Here is a 13,477-nt window from a genome sequence, read left to right as displayed (position 1 = left end):
CTCCGGCGACCAAAACAGCGGCGGCCCCTCGCCGGAGTTGGCCGGAATCGCGCTACGGGGCTCGGGGAGGAGCGGGGCTAGGCCCATTCGAAAGGGCTCGCAGCGCCGCATCCAGGGGTGGCCGGGGCTTCGCCGGACTTGGCCGGAATCGGCGCCGGCGAGCGTCGGAGGCGGCGGCGCGCACGGGTGCCCGACGGAAACGAGGCTACGGCGGGCTATCGAGCAAGCGGAGGGGCTGGGGGGCATCTACGCGAGGTGGGGAGTGCAACGGGCTTGAGCCCGTGACCAAAAGGTCACCGGAGCCTTGCCAGCGGCGAGCTCCGCGGCGCGGCGTTCGGGCGCGCGTGGGGAAGCCGCTAGGGGGCGCGCGAGAGAGAAAGGACAGGGGAGGAGGGGGAGAGGCTCACCGCGCGGCACACGGAGGCCGGTGAGAGGCTTAGGAGCAGCAGGTCGGCGCCGGGGAAGAAGGGGGTCGCCGGCGTCCGAAGTTGAAGACGAGCTCGGGGAGGTCGTTGCAGGGGCTCCGGTCTCCAACGGGTTGCACCAGACGAAGCAGCGGGCGACGGCGGTCCTTGGAGACACCTTGGGGCTGCGAGGTGGGTACGGTGGCCGTGTGAACGACGGTGAACGGCGGCGACCGCGTCGGGCGTGGGGAAGGAAGGAGTGGCGCGGATCTGGGGGGGAGAAGAGAGAGGCGCAGGGGCCGAGAGGAGAGCGGGGGCGAGTGGGAGAGAGGCCCGAGGAGGCGGGGGGAGCTGGCGTCCTTATCCTCCCCGTCGCCGGCGAGGGGGTGCGGCGGGGACTGCCCCTGTTCCGACCCCGGTCGGGGGAACAGGGAAGGGGGCGAGCGGGAGAGGTGGGCTGGGCCGGGGGTCGGCCCAGTTGGGCCAGGGGTGCTGTGGGGGGGGGCTTCTCCTTTTTTTCTTTTTCTTTGTCTGTTCTGTTTTCTGTTGTATTTTTTTTATTTATTTATTTTATTTTCTGTTTTATTTCATTTAAAAGTATTTAGGTATTTTATAAAAATGTGTTTTCTCCACCATAATTATCAGTGCTATTTCTGGCATGGCCCGAACATTTTTGTTTAAATTTTTGAAAACTTTTATTTTCCACTTTAAATTTAATTGAAGTTTGAATTAGGAGTTTGAAAAGAAATGTGTTTCAAATGTGAGCAAGCCATGTTTAGCAACATGATTAGCTTAATCACAGAGGGTTACTGTAGCATGATTCTCGGGGTGTTACAACTGGTGACAAAGGGAACAACGTATGTTGTTATGCGGTTTGACCGATAAAGATCTTCGTAGAATATTGATGACCCACAAGTATAGAGGATCTATCATAATCCTTTCGATAAGTAAGAGTGTCGAACCCAACGTGGAGCAGAAGGAAATGACAAGCAGTTTTCAGTAAGGTATTCTCTGCAAGCACTGAAATTATCGGTAACAGATAGTTTTGTGATAAGGTAAGTCGTAATGAGTACAAAGTAACAAAAGTAAACAAGGTGCAGAAAGGTGGCCCAATCCTTTTTGTAGCAAAGGATAAGCCTAGAAAGACTCTTATATAAAGGAAAGCGCTCCCGAGGACACATGGGAATTATCGTCAAGCTGGTTTTCATCATGCTCATATGATTCGCGTTCGTTACTTTGATAATTTGGTATGTGGGTGGACCGGTGCTTGGATACTGCCCTTCCTTGGACAAGCATCCCACTTATGATTAACCCCCCTCGCAAGCATCCGCAACTACGAAAGAAGAATTAAGGTAAACCTAACCATAGCATGAAACATATGGATCCAAATCAGCCCCTTACGAAGCAACGCATAAACTAGCGTTTAAGCTTCTGTCACTCTAGCAACCCTTCATCTACTTATTACTTCCCAATGCCTTCCCCTAGGCCCAAACAATGGTGAAGTTTCATGTAGTTGACGTTCACATAACACCACTAGAGGAAAGACAACATACATATCATCAAAATATCGAATGAATACCAAATTCACATGACTACTTATAACAAGACTTCTCCCATGTCCTCAGGAAGAAACGTAACTACTCACAAATCATATTCATGTTCATAATCGGAGGGGTATTAATATGCATAAAGGATCTGAACATATGATGTTCCACCGAATAAACCAACTAGCATCAACTACAAGGAGTAATCAGCACCACTAGCAACCCACAGGTACCAATCTGAGGTTTTGAGACAAAGATCGGATACAAGAGATGAACTAGGGTTTGAGAATAGATGGTGCTGGTGAAGATGTTGATGGAGATTGACCCCCTCCCGATGAGAGAATCGATGGTGATGACGATGGTGACGATTTCCCCCTCCCGGAGGGATGTTTCCCCGGCAGAACAGCTCCGCCGGAGCCCTAGATTGGTTTCGCCAGGTTCCGCCTCGAGACAGCGGCAATTCATCCCCAAAGCTTCCTTCTTATTTTTTCCAGGGCAAAAGACACCGTATATCAGAAGATGGGCATCGGGGGGCTTCCAGGTGGCCCACGAGGTAGGGGCGCACCCGGGGCGGTAGGGCGCGCCCTCCACCCTCATGGACAGTGGGTGGCCCCCCTCTGGTGCTTTCTTCGCCCAATATTTTTTAGATATTCCAAAACTAACTTTCGTGGAGTTTCAGGACTTTTGGAGTTGTGCAGAATAGGTCTCTAATATTTTCTCCTTTTCCAGCCCAGAATTCCAGCTACCGGCATTTTCCCTCTTCATGTAAACCTTGTAGAATAAGAGAGAAAAGGCATAAGTATTGTGACATAATGTGAAATAATATCCCATAATGCAATAAATATTGATATAAAAACATGATGCAAAATGGTTGTATCAACTCGCCCAAGCTTAGACCTCGCTTATCCTCAAGCGGAATCCGATATCGAAAAATATGTCCACATGTTTAGAGATAGAGGTGTCGATAAAATAAAATATGGACATGAGGGCATCATGATCATTCTTAAAACAGCAACATATATATATTGTCATATGATTTCTTATGCTAAAGTAACAATCTATTCACAGTGTAAAGTATGAATCAAAAACTTCATTGAAAACTAACAAACTATAATCTCAGTCATTGAAGCAATTGCAATTTATCATAACATCGGAAAGAGTCAATATAAGAGCTTTTCAGCAAGTCCACATACTCAACAATCATTTAGTCTTTCACAATTGCTAACACTCACGCAATACTTATGGGTATGAAGTTTTAATCGGACACAGAGAAAGATAGGGGCTTATAGTTTTGCCTCCCAACCTTTTACCTCAAGGGTAATGTCAACAATAATGCTTCATGAAAACCCACATCCAATTCGATATATATATATATATCAGGATCTTTCCAACACATAATGTTTGCCAAAGGATAAGGTGTAAAAGGAAAGGTGAAAATCACCATGACTCTTGTATAAGGCATAAGACAAAAATAAAAGATAGGCCCTTCGCAGAGGGAAGCAGAGGTTGCCATGTGCTTTTATGGTTGGATGCACAAAATCTTAATGCAAAAGAACTTCACTTTATATTGCCACTTGTGATAGGGACCTTTATTATCCAGTCTGTCGCTTTTATTTCTTCCATATCACAAGCTCGTATAAAGCTTATTTTCTCCACACTAATAGATCATACATATTTAGAGAGCAATTTTTATTGCTTGCAACAATGACAACTTACTTGAAGCATCTTACCCAATCCATAGGTAGATATGGTGGACTCTCATGGCAAAACTGGGTTTAAAGATATTTGGAAGCACAAGCTAGCATGAGGGGGAAAGGCAAGCTCAACATGTTGGATGATCCATGACAATATAATTTATTTCGGATATAAGAAAACATAACCCATTACGTTGTCTTCCTTGTCCAACATCAACTTTTTAGCATATCATATTTTAATGAGTGCTCACAATCATAAAAGATGTCCAAGATAGTATATTTATATGTGAAAACCTCTCTTTCTTTATTACTTCCTATTAATTGCAACGATGACCAAAACTATGTTTGTCAACTCTCAACAACTTTTATTCATCATACTCTTTATATGTGAAATCATTACTCTCCATAAGATCAATATGATCTTTTTATTTATTTTTATTCTTCCCCCCCTTTTTTTAGTTCCCTCAAGATCATAGCAAGATAACCAAGCCCTTGACTCAAAACTAATCTTTATTATATATAGCTCACGGACTCGATTACATAGATAAGGATCAACACAAAAACTCAAAGCTAGATCATACTAAACTTTATTTTACTAGATCAAGATATAACCAAAAGGATTGAACTAAGAAAAACGGTAAAGATAGAAGTGTGATGGTGATACGATACCGGGGCACCTCCCCCAAGCTTGGCAATTGCCAAGGGGAGTGCCCATACCCATGTGTCTATGTCTCTTTCTTCGGAGGTGGTGATGAAGGAGTTGGTTATGATGTAGGCTTGTCGTCCATCTTCCAAGGCATGGGCTCCCCATCATAGAAGGACGATCGAGTCTCTGGGATCCTCAAATCTGCAGCCAAACTCATCCTCTTGAATCTATATTCATACTCACAGTTTTGGTTTTGCAGGTCATAGATCTGGGCTTGGAGGTGCTTGATTTTCTCGTGAAGCTTGAAGATGGTCTCCCCAATGTTCTTGGCATCCAGCTTGTGGTTGTTGGTGAACTCCGCGATCATCATGTGGTTGGCGTTGAGTCCACGTTCCACCATCCCCTGGCACTTGAAAACTTGTTGCTCCATTGCTTTGAGTCTTGTCTCAACACTTCCGGTCCTCCTTGGTCCCTCAACATTGCGGATGTGCAGCACCCCCTCACACATCTCAATGGTTTGAGGGTGTTGCAGCACCTCCGCGGGGTAGGGGTTGATGACCTTCTCCAAAAACTTGTCCTTGGGGGCGCTTGAAGACGTCATGGTGATCTAGATCTGTCAGAAAAACAGCTCGAAACAAAAGCAGGAGATATTTGCGTGGTACGGTGGTCAAAACCTTCGGGAGATTATGTAATGAATCTTTGCCGACCAAAAGAAGTATCGTGCAAGAAAACGGAGTCCGAAGGGCACACAAGGTGCCCACGAGGCAGGGGGGTAGGGCGCGCCCTCCACACTCGTGGACGCCTCGTGTCCCTTTCGGACTACTTATTTTCCTATTTTCTGAAATATTCCAAAATGGAGAAAAATTGCCATTAGAACTGTTTTGGAGTCGGTTTACATACCTATTCCTTTTCGGAGTCTGGAACATTCTGGAAAGTGTCCCTTATGTACTCCTCCGGGGTTACGGTATCAATAACATTTGTTTCAACATTTATGGGATTACCTGAGATATAATTTTTGATTCTTTGACCTTTCACCACCTTTGGATTTGTGCCTTCGAAGTTGTTGATTTTTATGGCACCGGAACGATAGACGTCCTCGATAACGTAAGGACCTTACCATTAGAGAGAAGTTTTCCTGCAAAAAATCTTAAACGAGAGTTGTATAACAAAACATAATCACCTACATTAAACTCACGCTTTTGTATCCTTTTGTCATGCCATCTTTTAACTTTTTGTTTAAACAGTTTGGCATTCTCATAGGCCTGGGTTCTCCACTCATCAAGTGAGCTAATGTCAAATAGTCTCTTCTCACCAGCAAGTTTGAAATCATAATTGAGCTCTTTAATGGCCCAATATGCCATATGTTCTAGTTCGAGAGGTAAGTGACAAGCTTTTCCATAAACCATTTTATACGGAGACACACCCATAGGATTTTTATATGCAGTTCTATAGGCCCATAATGCATCATCAAGTTTCTTGGACCAATTCTTTCTAGATCTATTAATAGTCTTTTGCAAAATTAATTTAATTTCTCTATTACTTAGTTCTACTTGACCACTCGATTGTGGGTGGTATGGAGATGCAATTCTATGATTAACATCATACTTAGCAAGCATTTTACGAAAAGCGCCATGAATAAAATGTGAACCACCATGAGTCATTAAGTATCTAGGGACTCCAAACCTCGGAAAAATAACTTCTTTAAGCATCTTAATAGAGGTGTTATGATCAGCACTACTAGTTGGAATAGCTTCTACCCACTTAGTAACGTAATCAACAGCAACTAAAATATGTGTATACCCATTAGAGGAAGGGAACGGTCCCATATAATCAAAGCCCCAAACATCAAATGGTTCAATAACAAGTGAATAGTTCATAGGCATTTCTTGACGTCTACTAATATTACCAATTCTTTGACATTCATCACAAGACAAGACAAACTTACGGGCATCCTTAAAAAGAGTAGGCCAATAAAAACCGGATTGCAATACCTTATGCGCGGTTCTATCTCCAGCATGGTGTCCTCCATAAGCCTCAGAGTGACACTTGTGTAGCATCTATTCCTGTTCATGCTCAGGTACACAACGTCTAATAACACCATCTACTCCTTATTTATAAAGGTGTGGGTCATCCCAGAAGTAATGTCTTAAATCATAGAAAAACTTTTTCTTTTGCTGGTATGTGAAACTAGGTGGTATAAATTTAGCAACAATGTAATTAGCATAATCAGCATTCCATGGAGCAGTACGAGAAGCATTTATGACAGCTAATTGTTCATCAGGAACAATATCATCAATAGGTAGTGGGTCATCAAGAACATTCTCTAACCTAGATAAGTTGTCTGCAACGGGGTTCTCAGCTCCCTTTCTATCAATAATATGCAAATCAAATTCTTGTAGCAAGAGAACCCATCAAATAAGTCTAGGTTTAGCATCTTTCTTTTCCATAAGATATTTAATAGCAGCATGATCAGTGTGAACAGTTACTTTAGAATCAACAATAAAAGGTCTTAACTTATCACAAGCAAATACAACTGCTACAAATTCTTTTTCAGTAGTAGCATAATTTCTCTGGGCACTGTCTAGAGTTTTACTAGCATATTGGATAACATTTAATTTCTTATCAACTCTTTGTCCTAGAACAACACCTACAGCATAATCACTAGCATCACACATAATTTCAAAAGGTAAATTCCAATCAGGTGGCTGAACAATAGGTGCAGAAATCAAGGCTTTCTTAAGTATTTCAAATGCTTCTACACAATCAACATCAAAGACAAAAGGAATATCTTTTTGTAAAAGATTAGTCAGAGGCCTAGAAATTTTTTAGAAGTCTTTAATGAACCTCCTATAAAAACCGGCATGACCAAGGAAACTTCTTATACCTTTAATTTCCTTAGGACACGACATCTTTTCAATAGCATCAACTTTAGCTTTACAACTTCAATACCTCTTTCAGAAATTTTATGCCCCAAGACAATACCTTCATTAACCATAAAGTGGCACTTCTCCCAATTCAAGACAAGATTAGTTTCTTCAAATCTCTGCAAAACTCGATCAAGGTTGCTTAAGCAATTATCAAAAGAAGTTCCATACACGAAGAAATCATCCATGAAAACCTCAACAATCTTTTCACAAAAGTCAGAGAATATAGCAGTCTTTCCGCAAAAAAAGAGAATATAGCAGTCATAAATCTTTGAAAGGTAGCAGGTGCATTACATAAACCAAAAGGCATACATCTATAAGCAAAGGTACCGAAAGGGCAAGTAAAATTGGTCTTTTCCTGATCCTCTTCTGACACAGGTATTTGAGAGAAACCAGAATAACTGTCTAGAAAGCAAAAATGTGTATGTTTGGATAATCTTTCTAGCATTTGATCAATAAAAGGTAAAGGGTAATGATCCTTTTTAGTAGCTTTATTTAATTTGCGGAAGTCAATTACTATTCTATAACCTGTAACAATTCTTTGTGGGATCAATTCATCTTTATCATTAGGAACAACAGTAATACCTCCCTTCTTAGGGACACAATGGACAAGACTTACCCACTGACTATCAGCAACAGGATAAATTATACCTGCCTCGAGAAGCTTTAGTATTTCATTTCTTACTACTTCTTACATCTTAGGATTTAACCGTCGTTGGTGATCAACAACCGATTTAGCGTCTTTCTCCAATTTTATTTTGTGTTGGCATAGAGTGGGACTAATGCCCTTAAGATCATCAAGAGTATATCCAATAGCAGCACGGTGCTTCCTCAGAGTTTTCAATAATTTCTCTTCTTCCTGCTCTGAAAGGTTAGCACTAATAATAACAAGATATATCTTCTTTTCATCAAGATAAGCATATTTAAGAGTATCAGTTAATGGTTTAAGTTCAAACACGGGATCACCCTTCGGTGGAGGAGGATCCCCTAGAATTTCAACAGGCAAGTTGTGTTTCAAAATAGGTCCCTGTTTAAAGAATATTTCATCTCTTTCCCTTCTTTCATTCAAAAACATATCATTTTCATGGTCTAGCAAATATTGTTCTAAAGGATCATTAGGAGGCACGACAATAGAAGCAAGACCAATAATTTCATCTTTACTAGGCAATTCTTTATCATGGGGTTGTCTACGAAATTTAGCAAAATTAAAATCATGAGACATATCCCCTAAACCAACAGCAACAATATCCTTTACGCAATCTATCCTAGCATTAACAGTATTCAAGAAGGGTCTACCAAATATAATGAGGCAAAAGTCATCTTGTGGGGACCAAGAACAAGAAAATCAATAGGATATTTAACTTTCCCACACAACACTTCAACATATCTAACAATCCCAACTGGTGAAATTGTATCTCTATCGACAAGCTTAATTGTAACATCAATATCTTCTATCTCAGCAGGTGCAATATCATGCATAATTTCTTTGTATAAGGAATGAGGTATTGCACTCGCACTAGCACCCATATCACATAAGCCATGATAACAATGATCTCCTATTTTAACAGAAACAATAGGCATGCCGACAATAGGTCTATGTTTATTTTTAGTATCAGGTCTAGCAATTCTAGCAGCTTCATTACAGAAGTAAATAACATGCCCATCAATATTATCGACCAAGAGATCCTTAACCATAGCAATACTAGGTTCAACTTTAATTTTCTCAGGGGGTGTAGGTGTTCTAGCATTACTCTTACGAACACAGTTGAAGCTTTAGCATGATCCTTTATTCTAACAGGGAAAGGTGGTTTCTCAATATAAGCGGTAGGAACAATAGGATCAACATTATAAGTGATAGTCTTTTCTTCAACTTTAATAGGTTCAACTACTTTTAGTTCAACGGGAGGATGATATTTAAACCACTTCTCCTTAGGGAGATCAACATGAGTAGCAAATGATTCACAGAAAGAAGCTACTATCTCAGAGTCAAGTCCATATTTAGTGCTAAATTCACGAAAAACATCGGTATCCATAAAAGATTTAACACAATCAAACTTAGGTGTTATACCTGACTACTTACCTTCGTCGAGTTCCCAATCTTCAGAGTTGCATTTAATTCTTTCCAATAAATCCCATCTGAATACAATAGTCTTCATCCTAAAAGAACCAGTACAAGAAGTATCGAGCATGGAGCGATTATTAGGAGAAAGCCGAGCATAAAAAGTTTGAATAATAATCTCTCTTGAGAGCTCATGATTGGGGCATGAATATAACATTGACTTAAGCCTCCCCCAAGCTTGAGAGATACTTTCTCCTTCGCGAGGCCAAAAATTATATATATAATTACGATCACGATGAACCTGATGCATAGGATAAAACTTCTGATGAAATTCCAATTTCAATCGGTTGTAGTTCCATGATCCAATATCATCACATAGCCTAAACCATGTCAATGCATTTCCCTTCAAAGATAAAGGGAAGAACTTCTTCTTGATAACATCCTCGGGCATACCTGCAAGCTTAAATAATGCACAAACTTCATCCACATAGATTAGGTGCATATCGGGTTGTAATGTTCCATCTCCTGTAAAAGGGTTAGCTAGCAGTTTATCTATCATACCCGAAGGAATTTCAAAGTAAAAAATTTCAGTAGGTTCAGTAGGTTGAGGAGCAACTCTTTGCTCTACTGGTCGGGGTGAAGATACCCCGAACAAGCCCCTCAAAGGATTATTTTCCATAGTAACAAGTGACAGTAAATATCAGCACACTATATAAATTTTTCCTTAGCAAATTCCACCTACCAAAGGCGCTTCAATCCCCGGCAACGGCGCCAGAAAAGAGTCTTGATGACCCGCAAGTATAGGGGATCTATCGTAGTCCTTTCGATAAGTAAGAGTGTCGAACCCAACGAGGAGCAAAAGGAAATGACAAGCAGTTTTCAGTAAGGTATTCTCTGCAAGCACTGAAATTATCGGTAACAGATAGTTTTGTGATAAGGTAATTCGTAACGAGTAACAAGTAACAAAAGTAAAGAAGGTGCAGCAAGGTGGCCCAATCCTTTTTTTAGCAAAGGACAGGCCTGGACAAACTCTTATATAAAGGAAAGCGCTCCCGAGGACACATGGGAATTATCGTCAAGCTAGTTTTCATCATGCTCATATGATTCGCGTTCGTTACTTTGATAATTTGCTATGGGGGTGGACCAGTGCTTGGGTACTGCCCTTCCTTGGACAAGCATCCCACTTATGATTAACCCCCCTCGCAAGCATCCGCAACTATGAAAGAAGAATTAAGGTAAACCTAACCATAACATGAAACATATGGATCCAAATCAGCCTGTTACGAAGCAACGCATAAACTAGGGTTTAAGCTTCTGTCACTCTAACAACCCATCATCTACTTATTACTTCCCACTGCCTTCCCCTAGGCCCAAACAATGGTGAAGTGTCATGCAGTCGACGTTCACATAACACCACTAGAGGAAAGACAACATACATCTCATCAAAATATTGAACGAATACCAAATTCACATGACTACTTATAACAAGACTTCTCCCATGTCCTCAGGAACAAACGTAACTACTCACAAATCATATTCATGTTCATAATCAGAGGGGTATTAATATTCATAAAGGATCTGAACATATGATCTTCCATCGAATAAACCAACTAGCATCAACTACAAGGACTAATCAACACTACTAGCAACCCACAGGTACCAATCTGAGGTTTTGAGACAAAGATCGGATACAAGAGATGAACTAGGGTTTGAGAGGAGATGGTGCTGGTGAAGATGTTGGTGGATATTGACCCCCTCCCGATGAGAGGATCGATGGTGATGATGATGGTGACGATTTCCCCCTCCCGGAGGGATGTTTCCCTGGCAGAACAGCTCTGCCGGAGCCCTAGATTGGTTTCACCAGGTTCCGCCTCAAGATGGCGGCGCTTCATCCCCAAATCTTCCTTCTTATTTTTTCCAGGGCAAAAGACGCCGTATATCAGAAGATGGGCATCGAGGGGCTTCCAGGTGGCCCACGAGGCAGGGGGCGCGCCCAGGGGGGTAGGGCGCGCCCTCCACCCTTGTGGACAGTGGGTGGCCCCCCTCTGGTGCTTTCTTTGCCCAATATTTTTAATATATTCCAAAACTGACTTTCGTGGAGTTTCAGGACTTTTGGAGTTGTGTAGAATAGGTCTCTAATATTTTCTCCTTTTCCAGCCTAGAATTCCAGCTACCGGCATTCTCCCTCTTCATGTAAACCTTGTAAATAAGAGAGAAAAGGCATAAGTATTGTGACATAATGTGAAATAATAGCCCATAATGCAATAAATATCGATATAAAAACATGATGCAAAATGGTCGTATCAAATATGTAGGAACCAATATGAGCATCCAGGTTCCGTTATTGGTTATTGACCGGAGATGTGTCTCGGTCATGTCTACATAGTTCTCGAACCCGTAGGGTCCGCATGCTTAACGTTCGATGACGATTTGTATTATGAGTTATGTGATTTGATGTACCAAAGTTTATTCGGAGTCCCGTATAAGATCACGAACATGATGAGGAGTCTCGAAATGGTTGAGACATAAAGATTGATATATTGGAAGGTTATGTTTGGACACCGGAATGGTTTCGGATAGGTTTGGGCATTTACCGGAGTACCGGGGGGTTACCGGAACCCCCCGGGGCGTTAATGGGCCTTCATGGGCCCTAGTGGAAGAGAGGAGGCGGTGGCCAGGTGGTGGTGCGCGCCCCCAAGCCCGATCCGAATTGGACTAGGGTTGGGGGGCCTTTCCTTCTCTCCTCCTCCCCTTTCCCCCCTTCTCCTTGTGAGAATAGGAAAGGGGGGGCGAATCCTACTTGGACCGGGAGTCCAAGTAGGACTCCCCTCCCCTTGGCGCGCCACACCTTGGCCTGCCTCCTCCTCCCCCTCCTTTATATACGTGGGAGGGGGCACCCCAAAGACACACCAAAGTTTCTCTTAGCCGTGTGCGGTGCCCCCCTCCACAGTTACACACCTCGGTCATATCGTCGTAGTGCTTAGGCAAAGCCCTGCGCCGGTAAACTTCATCATCACCGTCACCACGCCATCGTGCTGAAGGAACTCTCCCTCGGCCTCAACTGGATCAAGAGTTCGAGGGACGTCACCGAGCTGAATGTGTGCTGATCGCGGAGGTGCCGTACGTTTGGTACTTGGGTCGGTTGGATCGCGAAGACGTTCGACTACATCAACCGCGTTACTGAACGCTTCCGCTTTCGGTCTAAGAGAGTACGTGGACACACTCTCCCCGCTCGTTGCTATGCATCTCCTAGATATATCTTCCGTGATCGTAGGCATTTTTTTTTGAAATATTGTGTTCCCCAACATGAGACATATCTCCGATCAATAACCAATAGCGGAACCTGGATGCTCATGTTGGTTCCTATATATTCTACGTAGGTCTTTATCGGTCAAACCGCAATAACAACATACATCACCCCCTTTGTCATCGGTATGTTACTTGCCCGAGATTCGATCATCGGTATCTTCATACCTAGTTCAATCTCGTTACCGGCAAGTCTCTTTACTCGTTCTGTAATGCATCACCCCGCAACTATACTCATTAGTCACATTGCTTGCAAGGCTTATAGTGATGTGCATTACCGAGTGTCGGTGTCAAAACCGGTGGATCTCGGGTAGGGGATCCCGAACTGTGCGTCTAGGATCGATGGTAACAGGAGATGGGGGACACGATGTTTACCCAGGTTCGGGCCCTCTCTATGGAGGTAATACCCTACTTCCTGCTTGATTGATCTTGATGAATATGAGGGTTACAAGAGTTGATCCACCACGAGATCGTAATGGCTAAACCCTAGAAGTCTAGCCTGTATGACTATGGTCATGTGTATCCGTCTATTCGGACTGCGCTCTCCGGTTTATATAGGCACCGGAGAGATCTAGGGTTACATGGAGTCGGTTACATCAGAGGGAATCTTCATAGTTGGTCGCCTAGCTTGCTTTCCACGTCAAGGAGAGTCCAATCTGGACACGGGTACCGTCTTCGGCCTTCATGTCTTCACAGCCCATCAGTCCGGCCCACGGATAGCAGGCTGGACGCCCGAGGACCCTTTAGTCCAGGACTCCCTCAGTAGCGCAGATTGTCTTCGGCATTGCAAGTTGGGTTCCATTTTTCCGAACTCCACGATAGTCTTCGGATGCAATGATTGTATCCGGGCCTGTAACGCATACCACACACAACCGCAGAGAGAATATAATATTTGCACGA

This window comes from Aegilops tauschii, chromosome 5 (genome assembly GCF_002575655.3).
Source record: "Aegilops tauschii subsp. strangulata cultivar AL8/78 chromosome 5, Aet v6.0, whole genome shotgun sequence".
Lineage (NCBI taxonomy): Eukaryota > Viridiplantae > Streptophyta > Magnoliopsida > Poales > Poaceae > Aegilops > Aegilops tauschii.
Note: the sequence above shows the minus strand (reverse complement) of the source record.